Raw genomic sequence first — 13,460 nt, 5'->3', positions numbered from 1 at the left:
GAACACTCTCTTCAGCCTCTGCATCACTCTCGTAAGCCTCTGCATCCCTCTCTTGAGCATCTGCATCACTCTCTTGAGCCTCTGCATCATTTGTTTGAGCCTCTGCAATACTCTCTTCAGTCTCTGCATCACTCTCTTGTGGCCTCTGCATCACTCTCCTATGCCTCTGAATAACTCGTTTGAGCCTCTGCATCTCTCTCTCGAGCCTCTCCATCACTCTCTTGATCCTCTGCATCACTCTCTTCAGCTTCTTCATCACTCTCTTAAGCCTCTGCTTTCCTCTCTTGATCCTCTGCATCACTTTCTTGAGCCTCTGCATCCCTCTCCTGAGCCTCGGCATCACTCTCTTGAGCCTCTGCATCACCTTCTTAAGCCTCTGCATCCCTTTTTTGAGCCTCTGCATTACTTTCTTAAGCCTCTGCATCCCTTTCTTGAACGTCTGCATCACTCTCTTGAACTCTTGAATCCCTCTCATGAGCCTTTGCATCCCCCTCCTGAGCCTTTGCTTCACTCTCTTAAGCCTCTGCATCTCTCTCTTGAGCCTCTGCGTCACTCTCAAGAGCCTATGCATCCCTCTCTTGTGCCTCTGCATCCCTCACTTGATTCTCTGCATCCCTCTCTTGAGCCCCTGCATCCTTCTCTTGAGCCTCTGCATCCCTCTATTGAGCCTCTGCATCCCTCTCTTGAGCCTCTGCATCCCTCTCTTAAGCCTCTTCTTGAGCCTCTGCATCACTCTCAAAAGCCTCTGCATCCCTCACTTAAGCCTCTGAATCACTCTCTTGAGCCTCTGCATCACTCTCTTGAGCCCCTGCATCCCTCTCTTGAACCTCTGCATCACCCTCTTAAGCCTCTGAATCACTCTCTTGAGCCTCTGCATCACTCTCTTGAGCCTCTGCATCACTCTCTTGAGCCTCTGCATCACCATCTTAAGCCTCTGCATCACTCAATTGAAAATTTAAGAGAGGGATGCAGAGGCTCAAGAGAGTGATGCAGAGGCTTAAGAACGTGATGCAGAGGCTTAAGAGAGGGATGCAGAGGCTCAGGAGAGTGATGCAGAGGCTTACGAAAGTGATGCAGAGGCTCAAGAGAGGGATGCAGAGGCTCAGGAGAGGAATTCAGGGGATCAAGAGAGTGATGCAGAGGCTCAAGTGAGGGATGCAGAGGCACAAGAGAGGGATGCAGAGGCTCTTGAGAGTTACGCAGAGGCTCAAGAGAAGGATGCAGAGGCTTAAGCGAGTGATGCAAAGGCTCAGAAGAGGAATGCAAATGCTCATGAGAGGGATTCAGGAGTTCAAGAGAGTGATGCAGGCGATCAAGAAAGGGATGCAGAGGCTTAAGAAAGTGATGCAGAGGCCGAAGAGAGTGATGCAGAGGCTTAAGAGAGTGATGCAGAGGCTCTAGAGAGGGACACAGAGGCTCAGGAGAGTGATGCAGAGGATCAAGAGAGGGAAGCAGAGGCTTGAGAGAGTGATGCAGAAGCTGATGAGAGTGATGCAGAGGTTCTAGAGAGTGATGCAGAGGCTCATGAAAGGTATGCAGGAGTTCAAGAGAGCGATGCAGAGGCTCAAGAAATGGATGCAGAGACTTAAGAAAGTGATGCAGAAGCTGAAAATAGGGATGCAGAGGCATAAGAGGGTGATGCAGAGGCACAAGAGAGTGATGCAGATTCTCACGAGAGGGATGCAGAGACTCAAAAGAGTGATGCAGAGGCTCATGAGAGGGATGCAGAGGCTTAAGAGAGTGATGCAAAGGCTCAAGAGAGGGATGCAGAGGCTCATGTGAGGGATGCTGAGGCTCAAGTGAGAGATGGAGAGGCTTAGGAGAATGATGCAGAGGCTCAAGAGAGGGATGCAGAGGCTGAAGAGAGTGATGCAAAGGCTCAAGAGAGTGATGCAGAGACTCTAGAGAGTGATGCAGAGGATCAAGAGAGGGATTCAGAAGCTCAAGAGAGGGATTCAGAGGCTTAAAAGAGTGATACAAAGGTTCAAGAGAGGGATGAAGAGGCTCATGAAAGGTATACAGCAGTTTAAGAGAGCGATGCAGAGGCTCAAGAAAGGGATGCAGAGGCTTGAGAAAGTGATGCAGAGGCTCAAAATAGGGATGGAGAGGCATAAGAGGGTGATGCAGAGGCTCAAGAGAGTAATGCAGAGGCTCAAGAGAGGGATTCAGAGGCTCAAGAGAGGGATGCAGAGGCTTAAGAGAGTGATGCAGAGTCTGAGGAGAGTGTTGCAGAGGCTCAAAAGAGGGATGCAGAGGCTCAAGAGAGTGATACAGAGACTCAAGAGAGTTATGCAGAGGCTCAAGAGAGTGATGCAGAGGCTTGCGAAAGTGATGCAGAGGCTCAAGAGAGGGATGTAGATGCTCAAGAGAGTGATGCTGAAGCTCAAGAGAGTGAATTCAAAGGCTTAAGAGAATGGTGCAGAGGCTTATGAGAGGGGATGCAGACGCTCAAGAGAGTGATGCAGAGGCTGAAGAGAGTGATGCAGAGGCTTAAGAGAGGGATGCAGAGGCTCAAGAGAGTAATGCAAAGGCTCAAGAGAGGGATGCAGGGGCTCAAGAGAGTGATGCAGAGGCTCAAGAGAGGGATGCAGAGACTCTTTAGAGTGATGCAGAGGCTCAAGAGAGGAATGCAAAGGCTTAAGAGAGTGAAGCAAAGGCTCAATAGAGGGATGCAGAGGCTCATGAGAAGGATGCAGGAGTTCAAAAGAGGGATGCAGAGGATCAAACTAGTGATGCAGAGGCTTAAGAGAGGGATGCAGAGGCTCACGAGAGTGATGCAGAGGCTGAATAGAGAGATGCAGAGGCTTAAGAGAGTGATGCAGAGACTCAAGAGAGTATTGCAGAGGATCAAGAGAATGATGCAGAGGCTCAATAGAATGATGTAGAGGCTTAAGAGAGGGATGCAGAGGCTAAAGAGAATGATGCAGAGGCTCAAGAGAGTGATCCAGAGGATCAAGAGAGGGATGCAGAGCCTTAAGAGAGTGATGCAGAGGCTCAAGAGAGTGATGCAGAGGCTCAAGAGAGTGATGCAGAGGCTCAAGAGAGTGATGCAGACGATCAAGAGAGTGATGCAGAGGCTCAAGAGAGTGTTGCAGAGGATCAAGAGACGGAAGCAGAGGCTTAAGAGAGTGATGGAGAGGCTCAAGTGAGTGATGCAGAGGCTCAAGAGAGTGATGCAGAGGTTCAAGAGAGTGATGCAGAGGATCAAGAGAGGGAAGCAGAGGCTCAAGAGAGTGATGCAGAGGATCAAGAGAGGGAAGCAGAGGCTTAAGAGAGTGATGGAGAGGCTCAAGTGAGTGATGCAGAGGCTCAAGAGAGTGATGCAGAGGCTCAGAGAGTGATGCAGAAGCTGATGAGAGTGATGCAGAGGCTCAAGAGAGTGATGCAGGGGCGGAAAAGAGAGATGCAAAGGCTTAAGAGAGTGATGCAGAGGTTCAAGAGAGTGATGCAGAGGCACAAGAGAATGATGTAATGGCTTAAGAGAGGGATGCAGAGGCTCTAGAGAATGATGCAGGGGCTCAAGAGAATGATGCAGAGGCTTAAGAGAGGAATACAAAGGGTCAAGAGAGTGATGCAGAGGCTTAAGAGAGGAAAGCAGAGGCATAAGAGAGGGAGGCAGAGGCTGAAGAGAGTGATGCAGAGACTCAAGAGAGTGATGCAGAGGATCAAAAGAGGGATTCAGAAGCTTAAGTGAGTAATGCAGAGGCCTGAAGAGAGTGATACAGAGGCTGAAGAGAGTGTTGCAGGGGCTAAAGAGAGTGATGCAGAGGCTCAAGTGAGTGATGCAGAGGATCAATAGAGGGATGCAGAGGGTCAAGAGAGTGATGCAAAGGCTCAAGAGAGTGATGCAGAGGCTTATGAGAGGGATGCAGAGGCTCAAGAGAGGGATGTAGAGGCTCAAGAGAGTGATGCAGAGGCTCAAGAGAGTGATGCAGGGGCGGAAAAGAGAGATGCAAAGGCTTAAGAGAGTGATGCACAGGTTCAAGAGAGTGATGCAGAGGCACAAGAGAATGATGTAATGGCTTAAGAGAGGGATGCAGAGGCTCTAGAGAATGATGCAGGGGCTCAAGAGAATGATGCAGAGGCTTAAGAGAGGAATACAAAGGGTAGAGAGAGTGATGCAGAGGCTTAAGAGAGGAAAGCAGAGGCATAAGAGAGGGAGGCAGAGGCTGAAGAGAGTGATGCAGAGACTCAAGAGAGTGATGCAGAGGATCAAAAGAGGGATTCAGAGGCTGAAGAGAGTGATGCAGAGGCTCAAGAGAGTGATGCAAAGGCTTAAGAGAGGGATGCAGAGGCTGAGGAGAATGATGCAGAGGCTTAAAAGAGTGATGCAGAGGCTCAGGAGAGTGATGCAGAGGCTCAAGAGAGTGATGCAGAGACTGAAGAGAATGATGCAGAGGCTTAAGAGAGTGATGCAGAGGCTGAAGAGAGGGATGCAGAGGCTCAGGAGAGTGCATGCAGAGCTTACGAAAGTGATGCAGAGGCTCAAGAGAGGGATGCAGAGGCTCAAGAGAGGAATGCAGGGGATCAAGAGAGTGATGCAGAGGCTCAAGTGAGGGATGCAGAGGCACAAGAGAGGGATGCAGAGGCTCTTGAGAGTTACGCAGAGGCTCAAGAGAGGGATGCAGAGGCTTAAGCGAGTGATGCAAAGGCTCAGGAGAGGAATGCAAATGCTCATGAGAGGGATTCAGGAGTTCAAGAGAGTGATGCAGGCGATCAAGAAAGGGATGCAGAGGCTTAAGAAAGTGATGCACTGGCCGAAGAGAGTGATGCAGAGGCTTAAGAGAGTGATGCAGAGGCGGTAGAGAGGGACGCAGAGGCTCAGGAAAGTGATGCAGAGGATCAAGAGAGGGAAGCAGAGGCTTGAGAGAGTGATGCAGAAGCTGATGAGAGTGATGCAGAGGTTCTAGAGAGTGATGCAGAGGCTCAAGGGAATGATGAGAGCCAGAATTTGGCTCCAAAATATGGCTCAAGCGTCGAATTTGTGATGTTTGGGATATTTTTAAAACTGCAGGGAGTGTTTGGGCAAAATGTGATCCATCGCCGCTTTCATCAATTGGCATATTTTCTGAATAAAAATTCGTAATTTCAAACAGCGAATACGTGCAGAGAGCCATAATTTGGCTCCAAAATATGGCTCAAGCGTCGAATTTGGGATGTTTGTCTTATTTTGAAAACTGCAGGGGGGTTTGGCCAAAATGTGACCCATCGCCGCTCCCAGTAATTGGCTTATATTCGGCTTTAAAAGTCGTAATTTCATACTGCGAATACGTGCAGAGAGCCATAATTTGGCTCCAAAATATGGCTCAAGCGTCGAATTTGGGATGTTTGAAAAATTTTGAAAACTGCAGAGGGGCTTGGGCAAAATGTGACCCATCGACGCTATCAGTAATTGGCATATTTTCGGTATAAAAAGTCGTAATATCAAACTGCGAATACGTGAAGAGAACCACAATTTGGCTCCAAAATATGGCTCAAGCGTCGAATTTGCGATGTTTATGATATTTTGAAAACTACACGGGAGGTTTGGGCAAAATGTGACCCATCGCTGCTCTCGGTAATTGGTATATATTCGGCATAAAAAGTCGTAATTTCAATCTGCGAATACGTGCAGAGAGCCAGAATTTAGCTTCAAAAGTATGGCTCAAGCATCGAATTTGGGATGTTTGGGATATTTTGAAAACTGCAGGGTGGGTTTGGGCAAAATGTGACCCATCGCCGCTCTCAGTAATTGGCATATTTTGGTATGAAAAGTCTTAATTTCAAACTGCGAATACATACAGAGAGCCAGAATTTGACTCCAAAATATGGCACAAGATTCGAATTTGGGATGTTTGAAATATTTTGAAAACTGCATGGGGGGTTTGGGCAAAGTGTGACCCATCGCTGCTCACAGAAATTTGCATATTTTCGGTATAAAAAGTCGTAAATTCAAACGGCGAATACGTGCAGAGAGCCAGAATTTGGCTCCAAAATATGGTTCAAGCGTCGAATTTGGGATGTTTGGGTTATTTTCAAAACTGCAGGGAGGGTTTGGCAAAATGTGCCTTTTCGCAGCACTCAGTAATTGGCATATTTTCGGTATAAAAAGTCGTAGTTTCAAACTGCGAATACGTGCAGAGAGCCAGAATTTGGCTCCTAAATATTACTCTAGCGTTGAATTTGGGATGTTTGGGATATTTTGAAAACTGTAGGGAGCGTTTAGGCAAAATGTGACCCATCGCTGCTCTCAGTAATTGGCATATTTTCGGTATAAAAAGTCGTAATTTCAAATTGCGAATACGTGCAGAAAGCCAGAATTTGGCTCCAAAATATGGCTCAAGCGACCAATTTTTGATGTTTGGGATATTTTGAAAACTGCAGGGTGGGTTTGGGCAAAATGTGACCCATCGACGGTCTCAGTATTTGTCCTTTTTTCGGTATAAAATGTCATAATTTCAAAATGCGAATACATGCAGAGAGCGAGAATTTGGCTCCAAAATATGGATCAAGCGTTGAAATTGGGATGTTTGGGATATCTTGAAAACTGCAGGGAGGGTTTGGGCAAAATGTGATTCATCGCCGCCTATAGTAATAGGCATAATTTCGGGATAAAAAGTCGTAATTTCAAACGGCGAATACGTGCAGAGAGCCAAATTTTGGCTCCAAAATATGGCTCAAGCGTTTAATTTGGGATTTTGAATATTTTGAAAACTGCAGGGGGGTTTGGGCAAAATGTGACCTATCGCTACTCTCAGAAATTTGCATATTTTCGGTATAAAAAGTCGTAATTTCAAACGGCGAATACGTGCAGAGAGCCAGAATTTGGCTCCAAAATATGGCTCAAGCGTCGAATTTCGGATGTTTGGGATAATTTGAAAACTGCAGGGCGGGTTTGGGCAAAATGTGACCCATCGCTGCACTCAGTAATTGGCTTTTTTCGGTATAAAAAGTCGTAATTTCAAATTGCGAATGCGTGCAGAGAGCCAGAAATTGGCTCCTAATTATTACTCAATCTTTGAATTTGGGATGTTTGGGATATTTTGACAACTGCAGGGAGGGTTTGGGCAAAATGTGACCCATCGCCGCACTCAGTAATAGGCCTATTTTCGGTATAAAAAGTCGTAATTTCAAACTGCGAATACGTGCAGAAAGCCAGAATTTGGCTCCAAAATATGGCTCAAGCGTCGAATTTGGGATGTTTGGGATATCTTAAAAAATGCAGGGAGGGTTTGGGCAAAATGTGACCCATCGCCGCTTACAGTAACTGGCATATTTTGGGTATAAAAAGTCGTAATTTCACACGGCGATTACGTGCAGAAAGCCAGAATTTGCCTCCAAAATATGGCTCAAGCGTCTAATTTTGAATTTTTGGGATATTTTAAAAACTGCAGGGAGGTTTGGAAAAAATGTGATCCTTCGCCACTTTCAATAATTTGCATATTTTCTGTATAAAAAGTCGTAATTTCAATCTGCGAACACGTGCAGAGAGCCAAAATAAGGGTCCAAAATATAGCTCAAGGGTCGCATTTGAGATGTTTGGGTCATTTTGAAAACTGCAGGGGAAATTGGGCAAAATGTGACACATCGCCGCTCTCAGTAATTGGCATATTTTCGGTATAAAAAGTCGAAATTTCAATCCCCGAATACGTGAAGAGAGCCAGAATTTAGCTCCAAAATATGGCTCAAGAGTCGAATTTGGGATGTTTGTGATATTTTGAAAACTGCTGGGGAGGTTTGGGCAAAATGTGACCCATCGCTGCTCCAAGTAATAGGCATATATTCGGAATAAAAAGTCGTAATTTCAAACTGCAAATACGTGCAGAGAGCGAGAGTTTTTTCTTCAAAATTTTGCTCAAGCGTCGAATTTGGGATGTTTGGGATATTTTGAAAACTGCAGGGAGGGTTTGGGCAAAATGTGACAAATCGCCGATTACATTAATTTGCATATTTTCGGTATATAAATTAGTAATTTCAAACGGCGAATACGTGCAGAGAGCCAAAATTTGGCTACAAAACATGGCTCAAGCGTTGAATTTGGGATGTTTAGAATATTTTGAAAACTGTAGGGGGTTTGGGCAAAATGTGACCCATCGCTGCTCAAAGAAATTTGCATATTTTCGGTATAAAAAGTCGTAAATTCAAACGGCGAATACGTGCAGAGAGCCAGAATTTGGCTCCAAAATATGGCTCAAGCGTCGAATTTGGGATGTTTGGGATATTTTGAAAACTGCAGGGAGGGTTTGGGCAAAATGTGCCTCATCGCAGCACTCAGTAATTGGCTTATTTTCGGTATAAAAATTCGTAATTTCAAACTGCAAATACGTGCAGAAAGCCAGAATTTGGCTCCAAAATATGGCTCAAGCGAACAATTTTGGATGTTTGGGATATTTTGAAAACTGCAGGGTTGGTTTGGTCAAAATGTGACCCATCGACGGTCTCAGTATTTGTCCTATTTTCGGTATAAAATGTCATAATTTGAAAGTGCGAATACATGCAGAGAGCGAGAATTTGGCTCCAAAATATGGACCAAGCGTTGAAATTGGAATGTTTGGGATATCTTGAAAACTGCAGCTAGGGTTTGGGCAAAATGTGATTCATCGCCGCCTATAGTAATAGGCATAATTTCGGGATAAAAAGTCGTAATTTGTAACTGCGAATTCGTGCAGAGAGCCAGAATTTGGCTCCTACATATGGTTCAAGCATCGAATATCGGATGTTCGGGATATTTTGAAAACTGCCGGGGAGGGTTTGGGCAAAAATTGACTCATCGCCGCTCTCAGTACTTGGCATATTTTCGGTATAAAAAGTCGTAATTTCAAACGGCGATTACGTGCAGAGAGCCAGAATTTGCCTCCTAAATATGGCTCAAGCGTCGAAATTGGGATTTTTGGGATATTTTAAAAACTGCATGGAGGGTTTGGCAAAATGTGATCATCGCCGCTTTCAGTAATTTGCATATTTTCAGTTTAAAACGTCGTAATTTCAATCTGCGAATGCGTGCAGGGAGCAGGAATTTGGCTCCAAAATATAACTCAAGGGTCGCATTTGAGATGTTTGGGATATTTTGAAAACTGCAGGGAGGGTTTGGGCAAAAGGTGACCAATCGTCGCTCTCAGAAATTGGCATATTTTCAGTATAAAAAGTCGTAATTTCAAAGTGCGAATACGTGCAGAGAGCGCGAATTTGGCTCCAAAATATGGATCAAGCGTCGAAATTGGGATGTTTGGGATATCTAGAAACTGCAGGGAGGGTTTGGACAAAATGTGCCCCATCGCCGCTTTCAGTAATTGGCATATTTTGGGTAAAAATATTGTAATTCCAAACAGCGATTACGTGCAGAGAGCCAGAATTTTCCTTTAAAATAGGGCTCAAGCGCCGATTTTCGGATGTTTGGGATATTTTATAAACTGCAGGGAGAGTTTGGGCAAAATGTGATCATCGCTGCTTTCAGTAATTGGCATATTTTCGGTAAAAAATTTGTAATTTCAAACTGCGAATACGTGCAGAGAGCCAGAATTTGGGTAAAAAATATGGGTCAACGTAGAATTTGGGTTGTTTAGGATATTTGAAAATTGGAGGGAGGGTTTGGGCAAAATGTGCTACATCGCTGTTCCCAGTAATTGGCATATATTCGGAAAGGCATGCAGAGGCTTGAGAAAGTGATGCAGAGGCTCAAAATAGGGATGCAGAGGCATAGGAGGGTGATGCAGAGTCTCAAGAGAGTAATGCAGAGGCTCACGAGAGGGATGCAGGGGCCCATGAGAGTGATGCAGATGCTCAAGAGAGGGACGCAGAGGATGAAGAGAGTGATGCAGAGGCTCGAGAGAGTGATGCAGAGGCTCAAGAGAGGGATTCAGAGGCTCAAGAGAGGGATGCAGAGGCTTAAGAGAGTGATGCAGAGTCTGAGGAGAGTGTTGCAGAGGCTCAAAAGAGGGATGCAGAGGCTCAAGAGAGTGATGCAGAGACTCAAGAGAGTTATGCAGAGGCTCAAGAGAGTGATGCAGAGGCTCAAGAGAGGGATGTAGATGCTCAAGAGAGTGATGCTGAAGCTCAAGAGAGTGATGCAGAGCCTTAAGAGAGGGATGCAGAGGCTCAAGAGAGTAATGCAAAGGCTCAAGAGAGGGATGCAGGGGCTCAAGAGAGTGATGCAGAGGCTCAAGAGAGGGATGCAGAGACTCTTTAGAGTGATGCAGAGGCTCAAGAGAGGAATGCAAAGGCTTAAGAGAGTGAAGCAAAGGCTCAATAGAGGGATGCAGAGGCTCATGAGAAGGATGCAGGAGTTCAAGAGAGGGATGCAGAGGCTCAAACTAGTGATGCAGAGGCTTAAGAGAGGGATGCAGAGGATCACGAGAGTGATGCAGAGGTTTATGAGAGGGATGCTGAGGCTCAAGAGAATGATGCAGAGGCTCAAGAGAGTGCTGCAGAGGCACAAGAGAGGGATGCTGAGGCTCCAGAGAGGGATGCAGAGGCTCAAGAGAGTGATGCAGAGGCTGAAGAGAGAGATGCAGAGGCTTAAGAGAGTGATGCAGAGGCTCAAGAGAGTATTGCAGAGGCTCAAGAGAATGATGCAGAGGTTCAATAGAATGATGAAAAGGCTTAAGAGAGGGATGCAGAGGCTCAAGAGAATGATGCAGAGGCTCAAGAGAATGATGTAGAGGCTTAGGAGAGGGATGCAGAGGCTCAAGAGAATGATGCAGAGGCTCATGAGAGTGATGCAGAGGCTCGAGAGAGTGATGCAGAGGCTCAAGAGAGGGATTCAGAGGCTCAAGAGAGGGATTCAGAGGCTTAGGAGAGTAATGCAGAGGCTCAAGATAGTGTTGCAGAGGCTCAAGAGAGTGATGCATATGCTCAAGAGAGTGATGCAGAAGCTCAAGAGAGTGATGCAGAGGTTTACGATAGTTATGCAGAGGATCATGAGAGGGATGCAGAGGCATAAGAGAGTGATGCAAAGGCAAAGGAGAGGGATGCAGAGGCTCAAAAGAGGGATGCAGGGTTTCAGGATAGGGATGCAGATGCTCAAGAGAGGGATGCAGAGGCTTAAGAAAGTGATGCAGCGGCTTAAAAGAGAGATGCAGAGGCTTAAGAGGGTGATGCAGAGGCTCAAGAGAGTGATGCAGAGACTCAAGAGAGGGATGCAGAGGATCAAGAGAGTGATGCAGAGGCTTAAGAGCGTGATGCAGACGCTTAAGAGAGTGATGCAGAGGCTCAGGAGAGGGATGCAGAGGCTCATGAGAGGGATGCTGAGGCTCAAGGGAGGGATGCAGAGGCTTAGGAGAGTGATGCAAAGGCTCAAGAGAGGGATGCAGAGGCTCATGAAAGGTATGCAGCAGTTCAAGAGAGCGATGCAGAGGCTCAAGAAAGGGATGCACAGGCTCACGAGAGGGATGCAGAGACTCAAGTGAGGGATGGAGAGGCTTAGGAGAATGATGCAGAGGCTCAAGAGATGGATGCAGAGGCTGAAGAGAGTGATGCAGAGGCTCAAGAGAGTGACGCAGAGGATCTAGAGAGTGATGCAGAGGATCAAGAGAGGGATTCAGAGGCTCAAGAGAGGGATGCAGAGGCTTAAAAGAGTGATGCAAAGGCTCAAGAGAGGGATGAAGAGGCTCACGAGAGTGATGCAGAGGTTTATGAGAGGGATGCTGAGGCTCAAGAGAATGATGCAGAGGCTCAAGAGAGTGCTGCAGAGGCACAAGAGAGGGACGCTGAGGCTCCAGAGAGTGATGCAGAGGCTGAAGAGAGAGATGCAGAGGCTTAAGAGAGTGATGCAGAGGCTCAAGAGAGTATTGCAGAGGCTCACGAGAATGATGCAGAGGCTCAATAGAATGATGTAGAGGCTTAAGAGAGGGATGCAGAGGCTCAAGAGAATGATGCAGAGGCTCTAGAGAATGATGCAGAGGCTTGAGAAAGTGATGCAGAGGCTCAAAATAGGGATGCAGAGGCATAGGAGGGTGATGCAGAGGCTCAAGAGAGTAATGCAGAGGCTCACGAGAGGGATGCAGAGGCCCATGAGAGTGATGCAGATGCTCAAGAGAGGGACGCAGAGGATGAAGAGAGTGATGCAAAGGCTCGAGAGAGTGATGCAGAGGCTCATGAGGGATTCAGAGGCTCAAGAGAGGGATGCAGAGGCTTAAGCGAGTGATGCAGAGTCTGAGGAGAGTGTTGCAGAGGCTCAAAAGAGGGATGCAGAGGCTCAAGAGAGTGATGCAGAGACTCAAGAGAGTTATGCAGAGGCTCAAGAGAGTGATGCAGAGGCTTACGAGAGTGATGCAGAGGCTCAAGAGAGGGATGCAGATGCTCAAGAGAGTGATGCTGAAGCTCAAGAGAGTGAATTCAAAGGCTTAAGAGAGTGGTGCAGAGGCTTATGAGAGGGGATGCAGACGCTCAAGAGAGTGATGCAGAGGCTGAAGAGAGTGATGCAGTGGCTTAAGAGAGGGATGCAGAGGCTCAAGAGAGTAATGGAAAGGCTCAAGAGAGGGATGCAGGGGCTCAAGAGAGTGATGCAGAGGCTCAAGAGAGGGATGCAGAGACACTTTAGAGTGATGCAGAGGCTCAAGAGAGGAATGCAAAGGCTTAAGAGAGTGAAGCAAAGGCTCAATAGAGGGATGCAGAGGCTCATGAGAAGGATGCAGGAGTTCAAGAGAGGGATGCAGAGGCTCAAACTAGTGATGCAGAGGCTTAAGAGAGGGATGCAGAGGCTCACGAGAGTGATGCAGAGGTTTATGAGAGGAATGCTGAGGCTCAAGAGAATGATGCAGAGGCTCAAGAGAGTGCTGCAGAGGCACAAGAGAGGGATGCTGAGGCTCCAGAGAGGGATGCAGAGGCTCAAGAGAGTGATGCAGAGGCTGAAGAGAGAGATGCAGAGGCTTAAGAGAGTGATGCAGAGGCTCAAGAGAGTATTGCAGAGGCTCAAGAGAATGATGCAGAGGCTCAATAGAATGATGTAGAGGCTTAAGAGAGGGATGCAGAGGCTCAAGAGAATGATGCAGAGGCTCAAGAGAATGATGTAGAGGCTTAGGAGAGGGATGCAGAGGCTCAAGAGAATGATGCAGAGGCTCATGAGAGTGATGCAGAGGCTCGAGAGAGTGATGCAGAGGCTCAAGAAAGGGATTCAGAGGCTCAAGAGAGGGATTCAGAGGCTTAGGAGAGTAATGCAGAGGCTCAAGATAGTGTTGCAGAGGCTCAAGAGAGTGATGCATATGCTCAAGAGAGTGATGCAGAAGCTCAAGAGAGTGATGCAGAGGTTTACGATAGTTATGCAGAGGATCAAGAGAGGGATGCAGAGGCTTAAGAGAGTGATGCAAAGGCACAGGAGAGGGATGCAGAGGCTCAAAAGAGGGATGCAGGATTTCAGGATAGGGATGCAGATGCTCAAGAGAGGGATGCAGAGGCTTAAGAAAGTGATGCAGCGGCTTAAAAGAGATGCAGAGGCTTAAGAGGGTGATGCAGAGGCTCAAGTGAGTGATGCAGAGGCTCAAGAG

This window comes from Procambarus clarkii, unplaced genomic scaffold (genome assembly GCF_040958095.1).
Source record: "Procambarus clarkii isolate CNS0578487 unplaced genomic scaffold, FALCON_Pclarkii_2.0 HiC_scaffold_414, whole genome shotgun sequence".
Lineage (NCBI taxonomy): Eukaryota > Metazoa > Arthropoda > Malacostraca > Decapoda > Cambaridae > Procambarus > Procambarus clarkii.
The sequence above is the reverse complement of the archived record's forward strand: the minus strand, read 5'-3'. Positions refer to the sequence as shown.